Below are 14,363 nucleotides of genomic sequence, written 5' to 3'. Positions count from 1 at the left end.
TGGGGAGGACTTCTTGTTGGCTGGCGAGAAGCTCAACATGACCAAGCAATGTGCACTCACAGCCCAGAAAGTCAACCTGGGCTACATCAAGAGAAGCATGATGATAGATCAAGGGAGAGGATTCTCCGTCTCTACTCTGCTCTTGTGAGACCCCACCAGGAGTACTGCATCCAGCTTTGGGGGTCCCAACATAAGAAGGACATGGACCTGCTCAAGCAGGTCCATTGGAGGCCACGAAGATGATCAGGGGGCTGGAGCACCTCCCCTGTGAGGACAGGCTGAGTGAGTTGGGATTGTTCAGCCTGGAGAAGAGAAGACTACAGGGAGACCCTATAGCGGCCATGCAGTACTTAAAGGGAAAATGCAGGAAAGATGGGGAGGGACTCTTTATCAGGATTGTAGGAATAGGGCAAGGGGTAACAGTTTTAAACTGAAAGAGGATAGTTTCAGATTAGATGTAAAGAATATATTCTTCACTGTGAGGGTGGTGAGGCACTGGCACAGGTTGCCCAGAGAAGCTGTGGCTGCCCCCTCCCTGGAAGGGTTCAAGGCCAGGTTGGACGGGGCTTTGAGCAACCTGGTCTAATGAAAGGTGTCCCTGCCCATGGTAGGTGTGGAGTGGGATTAGACGATCTTTAAGGTCCTGTCCAACCTAATCCATTCTGTGATTCTACAATTCTTCAGAAAAAGTTGGAAGCACCAGTTACTTTTGTTGAGCTGGTTTCATTGATGGAATTTATTATGGAATTTATTATGGAATACCAATGTTGACATGTAAAGATCAAGTTACTTGGATCATTTTACCAAATTTAAGCTGCAAATCTACATGGTTTGTTTTAATTTTCTTCCTCTAGGTTTGACTTATGTAAAAAAATGTAGTGACTTCATGCAAGCGTAAGTGTTATTCATGCTAACTGTGATCAAACAATGATTGTAAGGAAAGTGTGGAAGCCATTTATTCAATTTCCCTTTTTCTGAAGCACATGAAGCATGTCCAGACCTTTCATAACCTGTGTTTGTTCTCCTCTTTTTGAGAAGCCTGCCATATGGCGGATTCCACAGTTTAAGTTGCTTCCTGTAGCATTTCACTGTTGTTCTAGTTATTCCCCAAACATACCGAATTAACCGTAAAGGACCAAGCAATTACACGGAGAATAACTCATCACCATTCTTTTTATGCCAGTCTATTATGTATCTGAAGACTGTCCTCATCAACTCTCTCATCCCTAGACTGAACCTACTTGGTATATTTTAATTTTTCTTTAGATTTTTCTCAACATTAGAATGTTCGTTTAGCAGCAAATTTCTTAACGTGCTGTGGTTCAAATGGGTCACAGCACTCTATGCAGCTATTAGGAATGTTCTGCATGCTTGACTTTGGGCAGGAGGAAATCAGAAGAGATGACCTGAGAGGGTGGCTGCCAGCAGCCAGTTTCAGTCTGCTCTTGTTCTCTGTGGTGCCTAGTTGAATCCCTCTCGGCAGTGCTTCAAATCTCTGCCCTTGTCGCAGGTGCCACCACCTACTTGCAGTCACTGCTGCGTTCCCAGCAGCTTTCTGGTATCTCATCCCCCTCCAGTCCCCAAAGCTACATTTCCTGCTACTGGCTTAGGAACTCCTCCATAGCCCAGGGATGCTGCCAAAGAAAGGAATTAAATTAGTTTGACTCAATTTGACTTTGTCAGACTCACGATGATTGCTCCTTACCACCTTGCTACTGATGATGTGGTTACAAATTGAGTACTTAAATAACTGTTTCAGTATTTTTCCACATCTAAGTAATTCTCCTTTTGTTCTTTTTACTCATTCATCCTACAAGTTGTGTAGGTCAGGGCCTCATTTTGGTATTCGCAGTTAAGAAAACATCTCTCTATCTGCTGCTGTTCCTTATACATGTGTTTTCACAGGGGAGAGGAGCTGTCATAGGTGTCTGTCTTCCATGTGAGCCTGTGGTGAGACACAGCTTCTGTGAAGATACTTCAGTGCTTATTCCTTGGGAGGTTTGAAGCAGTAGTTTCCAGGTGCCTTGTTTGTGCTTCCTAGGGATGTTACAGCATTGCAACGAAATCAAACCTCTCATGTGCTTTGGATGGTGACCCAACCACTTGTACTCTAGCATTCCTGTCATCCAGATAATGCCAAGACGTATGGCTTGTGTATGTTAATTTTCTCAAGTGTATGACTTTATGTGCACCAATAATTTATTCAGACAGTGTTCATGTTACTGACAGAACATTTATTCCTTTACATTGTAATCACCCTTAGTTACATGCCTGAATTATAAAAATAACACAATTACATTGCTAACAGTTGGCAATCCTTAAGAGTGCCAAGCTCTGAGACAGCCCTCAAACTCTGTGCAGTTTGACAGTCATTTCCTTCTACTCCAGGCCACAATTAATCTTATATCAATTACAATTATATTTTACATCAATTTCTGTTTAGCAGTTACCATGAAGTGTGCAAGTACTCCAAGTACCCTATACTCTGCACGTACTTTATTCTTTACATTTGTTCTGGTCTTCAAATGGACAACAGTAAAAGGTGCATACCCATAATCTGAATCAAAGATCAAACCACCTGAGAACCTTTCACAGAACAAGTCCCTGCAAAATGTTCTTTAACTTCATCATGTATTCACTTTTTCAGAGATGAAGTTGAGTTGTCTAGACAACAGTGTTAATAATCTGCAGTGTTGAATAGCTATCATCAGCTTTGTTTTTCTTTGCCCATGCCGCTGTTTAAATATGGTAGGCAGAGGAGCCTCAAGTACTCTGAAAGCTCTCTGACCTGAAGAAATCATGGAAAAGTGGCCACTTGATCAAAAAAGGTGCCACTTTTTCAATTGCTTTTCAGATTAGAAGCAATTTTACAGGGAGTTGGTTTGAAAGTGGGATTTTGACTTTGCACACACAACTCGAACACTTTTAAATTAATTGCCTTCTAAGAAGGAATTAAAATCTTTTTCATGGAACTGAAATTCTGAAAAAAAAAAATCTGGGGAAATGTTAAACAGCTTTAGATTTAAAACTAATCAAAATATCGTGAAGTTAAAGATTTAATTTTATTTGGGGGTGAGGCTATATGTTGTGGCATCCCTAATGCAGGCCTCCTTCCTTATGTTCTCTGTCATGTGCTCTGGACCACAGGCAAGCTCCAGCAGTCAGAGGTCAATGCTGTTGATGCCAGGTGACACCGCCAACCACCAGCAACGGGTAGGAAGCAATTTGCTGTGCTCTTCGGGGCCGGGTGGGTGCTATGGTCTCCGCCATGCCTTGTGAAATGGGTGGTTCGTACAGCATGTGGGATCCCCACCACGAGATAAGATTAAAACCTGCAGAGCAATTCATCTTTTTTCTAACCCTAGTAGGCAAACCCAATGGGAAAACGTGAGCTTTGGGGCAGTGGCGTTACTCAGGGCTTGGGTTTGTGTATTTAAAAGCAAAATGGCACAGCAGGTGGCATCAGTGTCTTTCCAAATCCTCTGCATCAATTTGTAGAAGTGCCTGACCTCCCTGCAGTTCCCTGTCCTGGACAGACCCTGGAAGCCAAAGGCACAGGTGGAAGTAGCCCTGCCTTTCGCTTGTGGCTGGCGGGGAGGCCAGCAGCCTCGGTGGGGAGGCCAGCAGCCTCAGCAGGGAGGACGGAGGCCTCGGCGGGGAGGCCAGCAGCCTCGGCAGGGAGGCCGGAGGCCTCGCCTCCAAGGCGCCAGACCCGCCCTGCCTGCGCTTGGCCAGGGGCAGGCTCCCATTTCAGATAACTCCACCAGCACCAGCCTGCTGGTCAGCGTTCCTCACAAGCAGGTCCCTCGAACCCCCTTCCTATTTCCATAGACATTTGAGATGGAAGCAATTCGAAAAAGTAACTATCGTTCCCGTTTTTTCAGTCCAGAGTGAATGTGGCAACCAATCCCACAAAGAACGAAGTACCTGGGAACGACCCTTTTTTATCTCTCCATTTAAGGGAATGGGAAGCATTTCAGGGTCTTGACATGTCTCTTAAAAATCCACGGATCCCTGGCAAGTCCAATTTGATGGCAGCAGTAGGAAATATTGATCAAATAATAGGTACCACTTTCAGTTTCTCAGTGGCAACTGTTTCTTTAGGTTCTTTGTGTAATGTTATCTGCCTCAAAGTAGGAAGTTTCCACTACATTTAAAAGAAAAATACATGAAAGGAAAAGTTCTTCAGTGAAAGATGCCCTTTCGAAGGCAGGCTGTGCCTAAAGCAAAACTCCCACTGACTGCAATCCACTCAGAAGAGCAGGGAGAAGCTGATGCTTTTACTTATACATAATGCCTGGTGGGAAGCAATATATAAGTGTCATATCTCTGATCTCTTCTTAGCTGCATGTGAAATGCTGAATGATGACTAGAATTCAAGGGATTAAGATGGTTGTTTTTAATAATGTTTGAGTGACAGCAGTTCCTCATTTCCCGGGACTCTGAAGTTTTGATTTCACTACTCTACTGGAGTTTTTTGTGTTGTTTTTTTTCTTTCCAGGGAGATTTTCAGCAGCATAGGAAATGCAGATTCTCTCCTTTCAAATACAAACTTTACACTAGCAGCTCTAAATTACTTTTGCCCTCTTCCAAAGACGAGAACATAGATACAGAAGCTTTAGCCTGTCCCAGTCTCCATTGCAGGTCTCATTAAAAATTTAAAAATATTCTTTTAATAGTTATGTTTCAGCCAAAAGCAATACACATTTCAACTTCGTACTTCTCATACAAATTATATATCTTTATGCTTTGTATAGCTGCTTTCTATCTCCTAGGCATTCCCTACCAGAGTTCTCAGGAATGAGACTAAACTTCTACCTTCCCACAGGGCCAGGAAGTCTATGACAAACTGGACTTGGGAAAGAGGAATGAAGTCTTACTTCAAGACTTTACAAGGGGGTTATTAGTGCTCTGAGGTCACAGCTGACTATAAATTCCAGGTTTGCTCCCATCCTGGTTCACTGAATAGCATTGTGCTACCTGATCAGATTTTATTGCCTGCAAGGACTGGAAGTGAAAGAATTAGTCCTTGAGTGTCTCTGTATTTTGCAGCCAGAACAGAAAACCCCAGTATCTGATTTTCCTTCTGAGAACTTACAGGATAGAACTGGAGCCCAGCAGCAAAGCTCTGTTTTCTGTGAGACTTGTGTCCATCACAGTGATCCACACCTCGGGATGTTTAGTTAATTGCTGAAGTCTCTGCTTGCTACGTTTCCACTCACCAGCTAAGCAGGCATTCCTTGCAGCAGATGAACAGGAGCTCGACAGTCCCAAATCAGCAGTCTTTTGACTGCTGATTTTTGAAAATCCCCATTGTAACAAAAATGGAAGAGGAGGACCACTCCTACTCCATCCTCACCTCCTCCATATTCATGAGGGAGTTTTCTGTATGATATGAGGTATTCCAGCCACTGCAAGCACAAGGCAGCTTGAATGGATTTGGTCCTTCCACAAGACACCTTCAGCCCTAAGGGTAAGTCCCGTCTCCAGTAAATTATTGCCTGTTCTGCTGGGGCCTCAGTAATTTCCTCGAGAAGAATATCTAGAAACTCAATCAATAATTACCAAGTAAAGGGAAAGGGACATGTAAGAAAAGGGATTCTACAATTCATGAATTAATTTCCATTTAGAAACTTTTCAAGCCATTGAGTGGAGACATAAAAGCATAGTTAACAAAGATAAACTACTGCTATCCATTTAGTTTCAGCTCTAAACTGGACGATTTGGTCACAGAAAATAGCTGTAGCAATATGGAGCTCAGCAGACTAATGTAGGCAATGCTGAACCTCATGCTGCTCCAGGTCAGCTGTGGCCAAAGCTGGTTTAAAGTCAATCCCTGAAACTTCTCATCTGTTAGTGTCTTTCTGTCATTGCAGCACAGCAAAGCTCACAGCAATAGCACTCACCACAGCACTATGAAATTAGCCCTGCAGTTTACTGAGGAACTTGGCCCTTAATCAATCCTGAAGAAGAATGGTTCTGGAGAACACAAAAAATAACAGTATTTTCCCTCATTTGTTTTACTAGTTCTTGGTAAACATTGTCCTAGCAGTAAATAATCTCTTCCAATTTGAATTGTTCATTGATCATAATTTTAGTCCTTTTCTCTTGTTTTCTTTTTACACCTATAATTCTGCTTTGTCAGTTTAAAACAATGAAAGATTGGAAATATACCAACCCTAATATTACTCCATTTGAAAAAGCATTTAAGCATAGAGAAGTACTGCTGCCCCAGGTGGTACAAGTGTTAGCCTTGATTATCATCTGCTCCAGGAAATGGTATAGTAATATAAAAGGTAAGATTTATCTAGATCCTCTGAGATCTGAATTATGCTATTTATTAAAGGCCATGACATTTTATTTTATGTCTTCAGCTTTCCTGTTTTTTCCTACAGCTTTTCACGTTTCACGCAGCTCTGATTAACACAGTAATTAATTTTTTCCAGATTACTCACAAATAGTCGAGGTTTTAGCAATAAGTGTTGAGGATTCCACCATTTATAACCACATCACTAGCTGTACCCTCTGCTGAGCATGCCTGGCTCCATAGCAGAAGTAGCAAACAGGAAAGTATTCCCCAGCCGACTCACTAATGGCCAGTTAAAACAAAACAAAATAAAACCAACCAACCAAAAAAAAAAAAAAAAGACAAAAAAACAACCAAACAAAAAAAAACACACAAAAAAACAAAAACACCCAGACCAAAAAATCCCAACCTGCAGACCTAGACCTGGGCAGAATTGGTTTTAGGAGGTGCAAATAGAGCAAGGAAATAGTATCTAATGTGTAAATGGCAATCTACATGGTAAATTAAGATTACCTGCAACTGCAGACCAATGAAGAAAGAGAAAGGTGTAAATATGTGTTAGCAAACATATGAATGTCACCCAAGTGGAAGGAGCAAGAGAGAAAAAAAACAAAGAAGAGGAAGAAAAAAACATCAACATGAACATTGTATTCCTCCCTGTGAAGGACTCCAGGTGCTGATATCCCACCACCAACACGAAACCACTGACCTTAGGACCCGGAGAAGAACTGGAGAAGTGAGCTAAGAAATGTGTTACAATTTTAATTGTCCTATTACTATTATTGTGACTTTTTCTGTATATAAGCACACTACCTGCATTATTATTCTTTGTTTCTAATAATGAGATCATGCAATAGTGATTCTTGAGTTAGTCTGTTAAGATTTCCATTACAATAACAATCTATGGCTTCACTTTATACACACACATATATATATATACATATATATATATATAAGGTGTGCTTCCTTTTTGCCCATAAACAAGAGTTTGAACGTAAGCATGCTTCAGCTCCTGGTTACAGTCTACTTTCTCCCTGGTGACCCAGAAGGAGTGGAAATTTGTGCCTCTTCCACTACCAGCTAAAAGCTACAAGAGACAACTTTTCAGACCCTTTTATTGTGTCTCCCTCTCCACTTCCTGACTGAGGTATTTTTGAGTGAACCAAGCCTCTTGCCTATGACAAAAATCTTGCCTGTTCTCCAGGTAAACTATAGGAGCAGAACATGAGGATGTACAAAATGGTCCTATAGGTGTTTGCCTTCTTGCAAAGCTGGAGCCATATAAACTGATTTTTTCACAGACTCAGAAGCACGCATTTTATATAGGGTATCTCTGTCTGTATAAAGTTATTATTCTCAGGATCATGTGTATATATGTATGCCCTGCATATGCATGTTCTCCATGTTCAGATGAGGACGTTACCCACAGATTTATTTAGAGATTTAGCAAGTGCCATTGAGAGGCTGTTTGGGAATCACTTCACTCCTTACCACCCACATAACTCTCTCCTTTCCTGGAGAAAATAATGACAATGAGGCCGTGAGAGTAACTTTGGCAGCTCAGATGCCATCCTTTTCAGTTTCCTATCTATAGCAGTCTAGACCCTTCTTCACTCCTCCCCCAAATACATAATATGAAGGGATGGTCTGTAACCCTCTTTGTCCAGGTTCTTTTGTTCTGCAAGGATAGCCAGAAAAGCCAGGCGATTTCCAGCGTTTTCCAGTGTGTGAATCATTGAGGAATAGCAAATGGGCTCACAGAGTCTCACATACAATTAAACCTCATTGATCTACCCCATATTTGCATGGAAGAATGGGCTAATTGCCCTAGGGTTTTTCCAAGCAGCAGCCTGGAAGCAATGTTGAGGAAAATGAACTCCACTGAGCAGGAGAGAGAGAAGTGGTAGGAGGGAGAGAGAGCAGACCGCTGCTGAAATGGGCAGGCCTTGTGGCTTGGCCCATGTTTGCCCAGAGATCAGCATTGGTGTAACCTGCCACCCTCTGCCAGGGGAGCCAGGCTCCCTGCTCATTCTGTCGCACATATGCACATGAATTCAGGGCCCTCTCAGTGATCAGAGGCTTTCACTTGATGGCAGCATCCCTGGGATGCTATAAGAGAGAAAGCAATCTCTCCCACTCCTTCTTTTGACATTTAGGGAAGGAAAAGAATGAGAAAAGTTTGAGAGGTTAAATGAAGCTGAGAAAGAAAAAGCACAGAGTGAGCCCTAAAATAGGAGCCTCCCAGGGCTACAAAACCCAAGTCTGTGTTCAGAAGAAAATCCTTTCACATAATCCTAATCAAAGTCTCCTTGTTCCCAAAATAACAGCCCTGTCTACAGAATTAAGTTGTTTCCCTCCACTCAGAGATGACGGCACACAGTGGTCTTTCTCCATGTTAACCTCACAGCCCTCATTTGCTCTTTCTCCTCTGTTCTCGGGGGAACAAATCATGGCTCTGCAGGGACCGCCCCAGTGTATAGAAAAATCTCTTCAAAGGTCAGGACGCTTTAACTTTTACACTTATAAATATGCCAGATTCCCAGCCAAAGCCCTTTTCAGCTCTCTCTGAGTTCAACATCTTGCAGCTGATCTCCCACCGCTGCTCTCACTGTCCCCAGCATTTGGAAGGTGGGGGACCTGATTCAGGTTGCTGTTCACCCTTGGCTAAATACACTTTCCACTAGCGGCCATTAAATCATGGTCTAGAGACAGGAGAACAAATACTCAGTGTATCTACAAGGGTATTTATTCAGTTGAGCTAGAAAAAAAAATCAGAATGGAAAATAAACTCTCGCTCACTTTGCCGCTGTAGCTCATGTGGTCAAAGCAAAATCACAGCAACTCCCTTCTGCAGAAAGAATGCAAAACAAATGTCCACCTCCCCTTCGGAAGCCACTGCTGTGTGACTCCTCACATGTCTGTCTTTTATCATCAAAGATACCACCGTAATTCCTCTGTAGTTGCCCAATATTAAAGATCAAGGAATCTAACATTTATTGTGGCAAGTGCTTTCTCCTGACATGGAGGATTTTCTGATCAGGCTTTTCATCCCCTTCACTTAAAATGTACAGTGTTCTTTACAATTGTATATGTGCCTGTGCAAGTATGTTACAGTTATAACTGTTTTATGAACTGGTAGCTCAGTTTGACTGACAGGGTTGGGGGGCAAAGCTGCCCATGGGCTGGCACAACCGAGAACCCCGCTCGGGTTAACCTGTCCCTGGGATTGCAGATATTGCCCAGGTCCCCTCCAGCCCACACAGGCCCTGACTGGCTCCCTCTGTGTGAACCAACAGGGGCAGATCTGTGGGGCAAAATACTCCCTGCCAAGGCCCCCATGGCCTCACGGTACACAGGCCCTGGGGGAGGAGTAGGCTGCTTTGGACAACCTTTGCTCTCAGGGACTGTACACCTCAGAGTGACTGAGGTGCATTAGGTACACTCCTGGAGTCTCATCCAAAAGCAATCCAGTCTGGATGCGCTGAGTCTCCCCTGTGGTATGAGGCAAAATGTTGTAGCTGAGTTCAATCTCAATATTTGTTTTAAAAGCAAGTCAGAAGTCATGGAGCTGAAGCAAAATGCACCCTTGGACAAAGCAGTGTGGCCTCTGCATGCTTCAGTACTGCAGGAGACTTGGGGTGCAAAGCTGATAAAGTGAACCCTTATTGCAGTCTCTAGGCAAAGCAGTAAAACGGGGCTTTTAGGACTGAGCTTTCACCCAACAACCATCTCCGGTCCATGCAACTGCTGGCAAAGCCAAGCCCTCACCTGCTCTGAGAGCTCTCAAGCTGTTGATGAGTTCAATGCAGGGCCAGGTCTTTTCCTCCCATTCACCACCCAAGGTAACTCTGCTTTCTGATATTAAAAAGAAAAATAAACCCTCATATCAGTAAAGACAGGTGCTTACCTGTTGCTTCTGGTAGCTAGCCTCCCTATGTGCAGGACTACCACCACAGTACACAGTGTTGGCTGAGGAGGAGTTGTATGGCAGCCCAATACAACATTTGTAATTCTGTACAAGTAGAGCATCACTTGCGTTGGCACTTGCTCTTGGGGACACTCCAGTATATCATATAGGAGATCAGAATATTCAATGTGCAGTGCAAAGAGGTGATGGCTCAGATGAGTGGAAGCGGCAGATGTCTTCAGCTGGGGCAGAAAAGGATTAGACTGCAAGGCTTTTTCAGAGGGCCACTTCTCTGGGCACTGTACAAGTTTGATCTAAAAATTATGGCTAATCTGTTAATCTTTTGAGCATGTTGAAAGGCTCACTGTCACAGGAGAAGAAAGGACCTCTTGCAGGGGTCATACCTATGCAGAATGAGGAGTTCCTGCTGAGTGGTTGTTGTTAGTTACTCTTTGAGGTAGCTTTTTATATCAAGTACACAAGCTATACTGTTCTCTAGTCATCACAGGAGGGTTGCAAAGACTCAGTCAGGCATGCACGATGATTTAATTGGCTGAAAATTCCTGTAGACTCAAAGCTTCTTCTGCACAAATAAACAAGTGATGATTTTTAGAGACACATAAAGTGTTTGGACATCAAAATTTAACAGGACTCCACATATCCCTGTTCACTTCATCAGCTACAACACTGGTCTGAGGGTGCCATTGCACATACCCAGCAACTACTTTAGAGTCATGTCTTCTGCTCCCCTGACAGTCCCACCTGACAGCTCATATGAACAAAGTGCTTTTTCACCCCTCTTGTCTAGGGTCCTGTCATTTCAGAGAAATGGGCCAAGAACATGGAAAGTTCAGGTGCCAATGGACTTCCTTGTCACAAAACACATGTCCATGTGCAACTCCAACTGATGCTACTGAGAACCCCTTCCAAAGGAGGGGCTGAATGCTGGTGAGACTTTGAAGCAGAATAACCTTGTCCTGGGAAACTGCACTTCCTCAAACACCTGGGGTACTTCAACAAAGAAGTGAAAGAAAATTTCCTTGATGCTGCCCACAGGTCTTCCCTTCTGGATCAACATTTAACATTCCCTCGAGATGGGAGCCCAGCCCAGCACCACACTGCACGCAGTGCTCCTCCTCTCCCTTGGCTAACAACCCCATGGACAAAAAAGGGTGGTTTTATTTTGTTGTTCTCCTAACACTTTTATAGCACTGTACTAAAAACAAGGGCTCAAGGGTTTTCTATTATATAATTTCCCACTTTCTCTTTTTTTCTTGCAGGGCATCTCAGCAGGGATGCAACACATCTCTGAGCTGTTGGGGCTGGCTGTAGCTCCATTAGGGATGCATTAATACTAAGGAAAGGGAGTCTTCCTCACCCTGTCCAGCAGAATATAAGAGACTCCTTGATTATGCGTATATCACTACAACAGACATTTTCTAATGCTGCTGAAGCTAATGTGTAATATCCCAGGGATTTCTCACAGAGGAATTTGCATGTAGAGATTTACAAGGTAAAGTATTTTTTCACATATATGTATAATTTAGCCACAAAACATCGGTGAAAGGTATATACATCAGTCAGGGATCTTGTCATTCCCTATAAAAAGGCTATTTCTGCAGCACTTGAACATTTGTAAGACACAACTGATGTAATTCAGACATGAAACTGGCCCTGCACATTTCCTTATGCAGTTGTCCCTGTGCTTATTCCCAAGTTGCAGTAAAAGCATTCTCCTTTCCCAGCCCATTCCTTGGTGTCTACATATCTGTTTTTTGCTGGAGTGAAGCCCAAACAGCTTCAGCTACAGACATATTTCATAGCTAAGACACAGCACTGATTTAGTTCATAACCTGTTTTGTTAGTATGCCATAGAAGGGGTTATTCAAATTGTAGCTGCTCAGAAATGGTCATTTGTGACCAAGGAATGATCTGGCATGGAGAGCAAGAAGGGTTTACCCTGGCTGGAAACAGGGATGCCAGAGATAGGACTTCCCCCCTTAGGGAGTGAAGTTTCACTGGGTGACATGATAAGAAATGTCACAGCACTGTCTTGTAGCAATGTGCACTGGGAGCACCCAGGGACCACCTTTGGGCAGCAGAGCTGGTGCTGGGGGATGAACCATGGGGCTGAAGGGCCCCATGCCTACGATCGCATGATGGGTACAGGTGCAAGTGTAAGGAAAGGAGCTGGCCTGTGCCACATCTCTGCACAGTACTTGTAGAACTACTTTACGGTGATAGGACTTCACTCAATACATTGTTCATTAAAACTTTTTTGTATTTAAGCACAAACATGTGTTTAATTCACCTCAAGGGGTTCAACAAAAATTTCCCAAACAAAAAGATCCTCTGCTACCACTTAGTTTCCTGTTGAAAGTACTAATTTACATGAATTGAGGAGTTCATCTTAGGTTTTTTTAATGTAGTAAGATTAAAGGAAGAGAAGCAGAGTAAGCACATGTAAAGTTAGTTCTGCCTAAACAGTTCATGGACAATCTTATACAATAAATGCAGTATTTTAGGCTTCAGAGTCTGCCCCCCCACCCTCCAAATAGTAACACTAAAGTGCTAAACAGCTGTGAGGAACTGACTTTATTAGCCTTATCTGTAACAGATAATGTTCCTCTATACCTTTCTCACTATCAGAAGCTAGGAAAGTAGAAAAAAGGTTAGGGAATAATATCACCACTTGTAAATATCCAGATCTCAGGATCCGTTCTCTCCTGGCAACTGTTTAGATACCATCAATTCAAAAAAGCTGCAGTCAGCAGCTCAGTGTCCGACTGGAGAGCAGTGACAATGGGCGTTCCTCAGGGGTCGGTGTTGGGACCAGCACTGTTTAACGTCTTTGTTGGTGACATGGGCCGTGGGACTGAGTGCATCCTCAGCAAGTTTGCCAACAACACCAAGCTGTGTGGTGCGGCTGACACGCCAAAGGGAAGGGATGCCATCCAGAGGGACCTGGACAGGCTGGAGAGCTAGAACCGTGCAAACTTCATGAGCTTCAACAAAGCTAAGTGCAAGGTCCTGCACGCGGGTCAGGGCAATCCCAAGCACAAATACAGACTGAGTGATGAGTGGATTGAGAGCAGCCCTGCAGGGAAGGAATTGGGGGTGTTAGGGGAAGATAAACTGATTATGAGCCAGCAATGTGTGCTTGCAGCCCAGAAAGCCAACTGTGTCCTGGGCTTTCCTTGACAGCAGATATCCATGCTGTGCTAATGTCACCCTTGCTGTGGAAGTACAGCCAACTCCTCTGCAACTACCAGAACTATGCTTTTGCATCCGGACAACTACAGACGGCTACACAATTTTACAGGCTCTATGAGTGGGCTTGTGGGATGAAAGTACCGACTTTCTTACTAGCTGTGTCTTACACTGAAATGATGCCCTGGTCAGCTTCTCTTTTTCATGTAAAGACACCATTACTACTTGCTCCACCCTACTTCTGCATGATTAGAGCTCAAGAGACAGTGGAAGAGAAGATACTTGAAATGAGCATCCTTCCTTTGTTAATTTACGTTCAACTTCCCAAATCAAGCAATTTTTAAGCAGCTTAAGAGTTTGGTTTTTTGTTCCATTTCACATCAGTTTGGATATTTTTCTTCGTTTTTGCTCTTTCCCCTTATTTTTTGGTAGCTTCTATTTGTTGGGGTTATTTCATTTATTTTGGTGGGATGATTTTATTGTGTGTGATTTTTTAGGGGGTGTGGTTTTTTTCCTAATAGTTGTCTGCAGGACAAGTTTCTTTACTGCTGGTTTTGTTTCTGTTCTGGCTTGTTTGTGGGATCTCTATTTATTTATTTAGGTGGTGATTGCCTTTGTAGGGATTTTTGGCTTGTTTTTTTTTGCAGCATTTTTCTTAACAGTTTTCTGAGGCTGTTAATTTATTTGTTTTATTGGATTTTTAAGGTCCTTGTCCACTCATCAGGGACAGATGCAAAATCCTGCTCCTGGGACAGAATAATTTTATGATTAAAGGTTTTGCCTAATGTCACATAATGATCCTGCCAACTAGTGCATTTACATTATATTTTGATATTCCTTTTTTTAAGTGTAATCTGAATTTGCTTTGACAAATGCTTGGTTTTTCATCTTTTGCATCATGTCCCATCTTTATGTTCATTAAAATTATTTCAAAACACT

The sequence above is a fragment of the Tyto alba genome, unplaced genomic scaffold (assembly GCF_018691265.1).
Source record: "Tyto alba isolate M040663 unplaced genomic scaffold, T.alba_DEE_v4.0 Super-Scaffold_14, whole genome shotgun sequence".
In the NCBI taxonomy this organism is placed as follows: Eukaryota; Metazoa; Chordata; class Aves; order Strigiformes; family Tytonidae; genus Tyto; species Tyto alba.
This window is presented reverse-complemented; position numbering follows the sequence as displayed.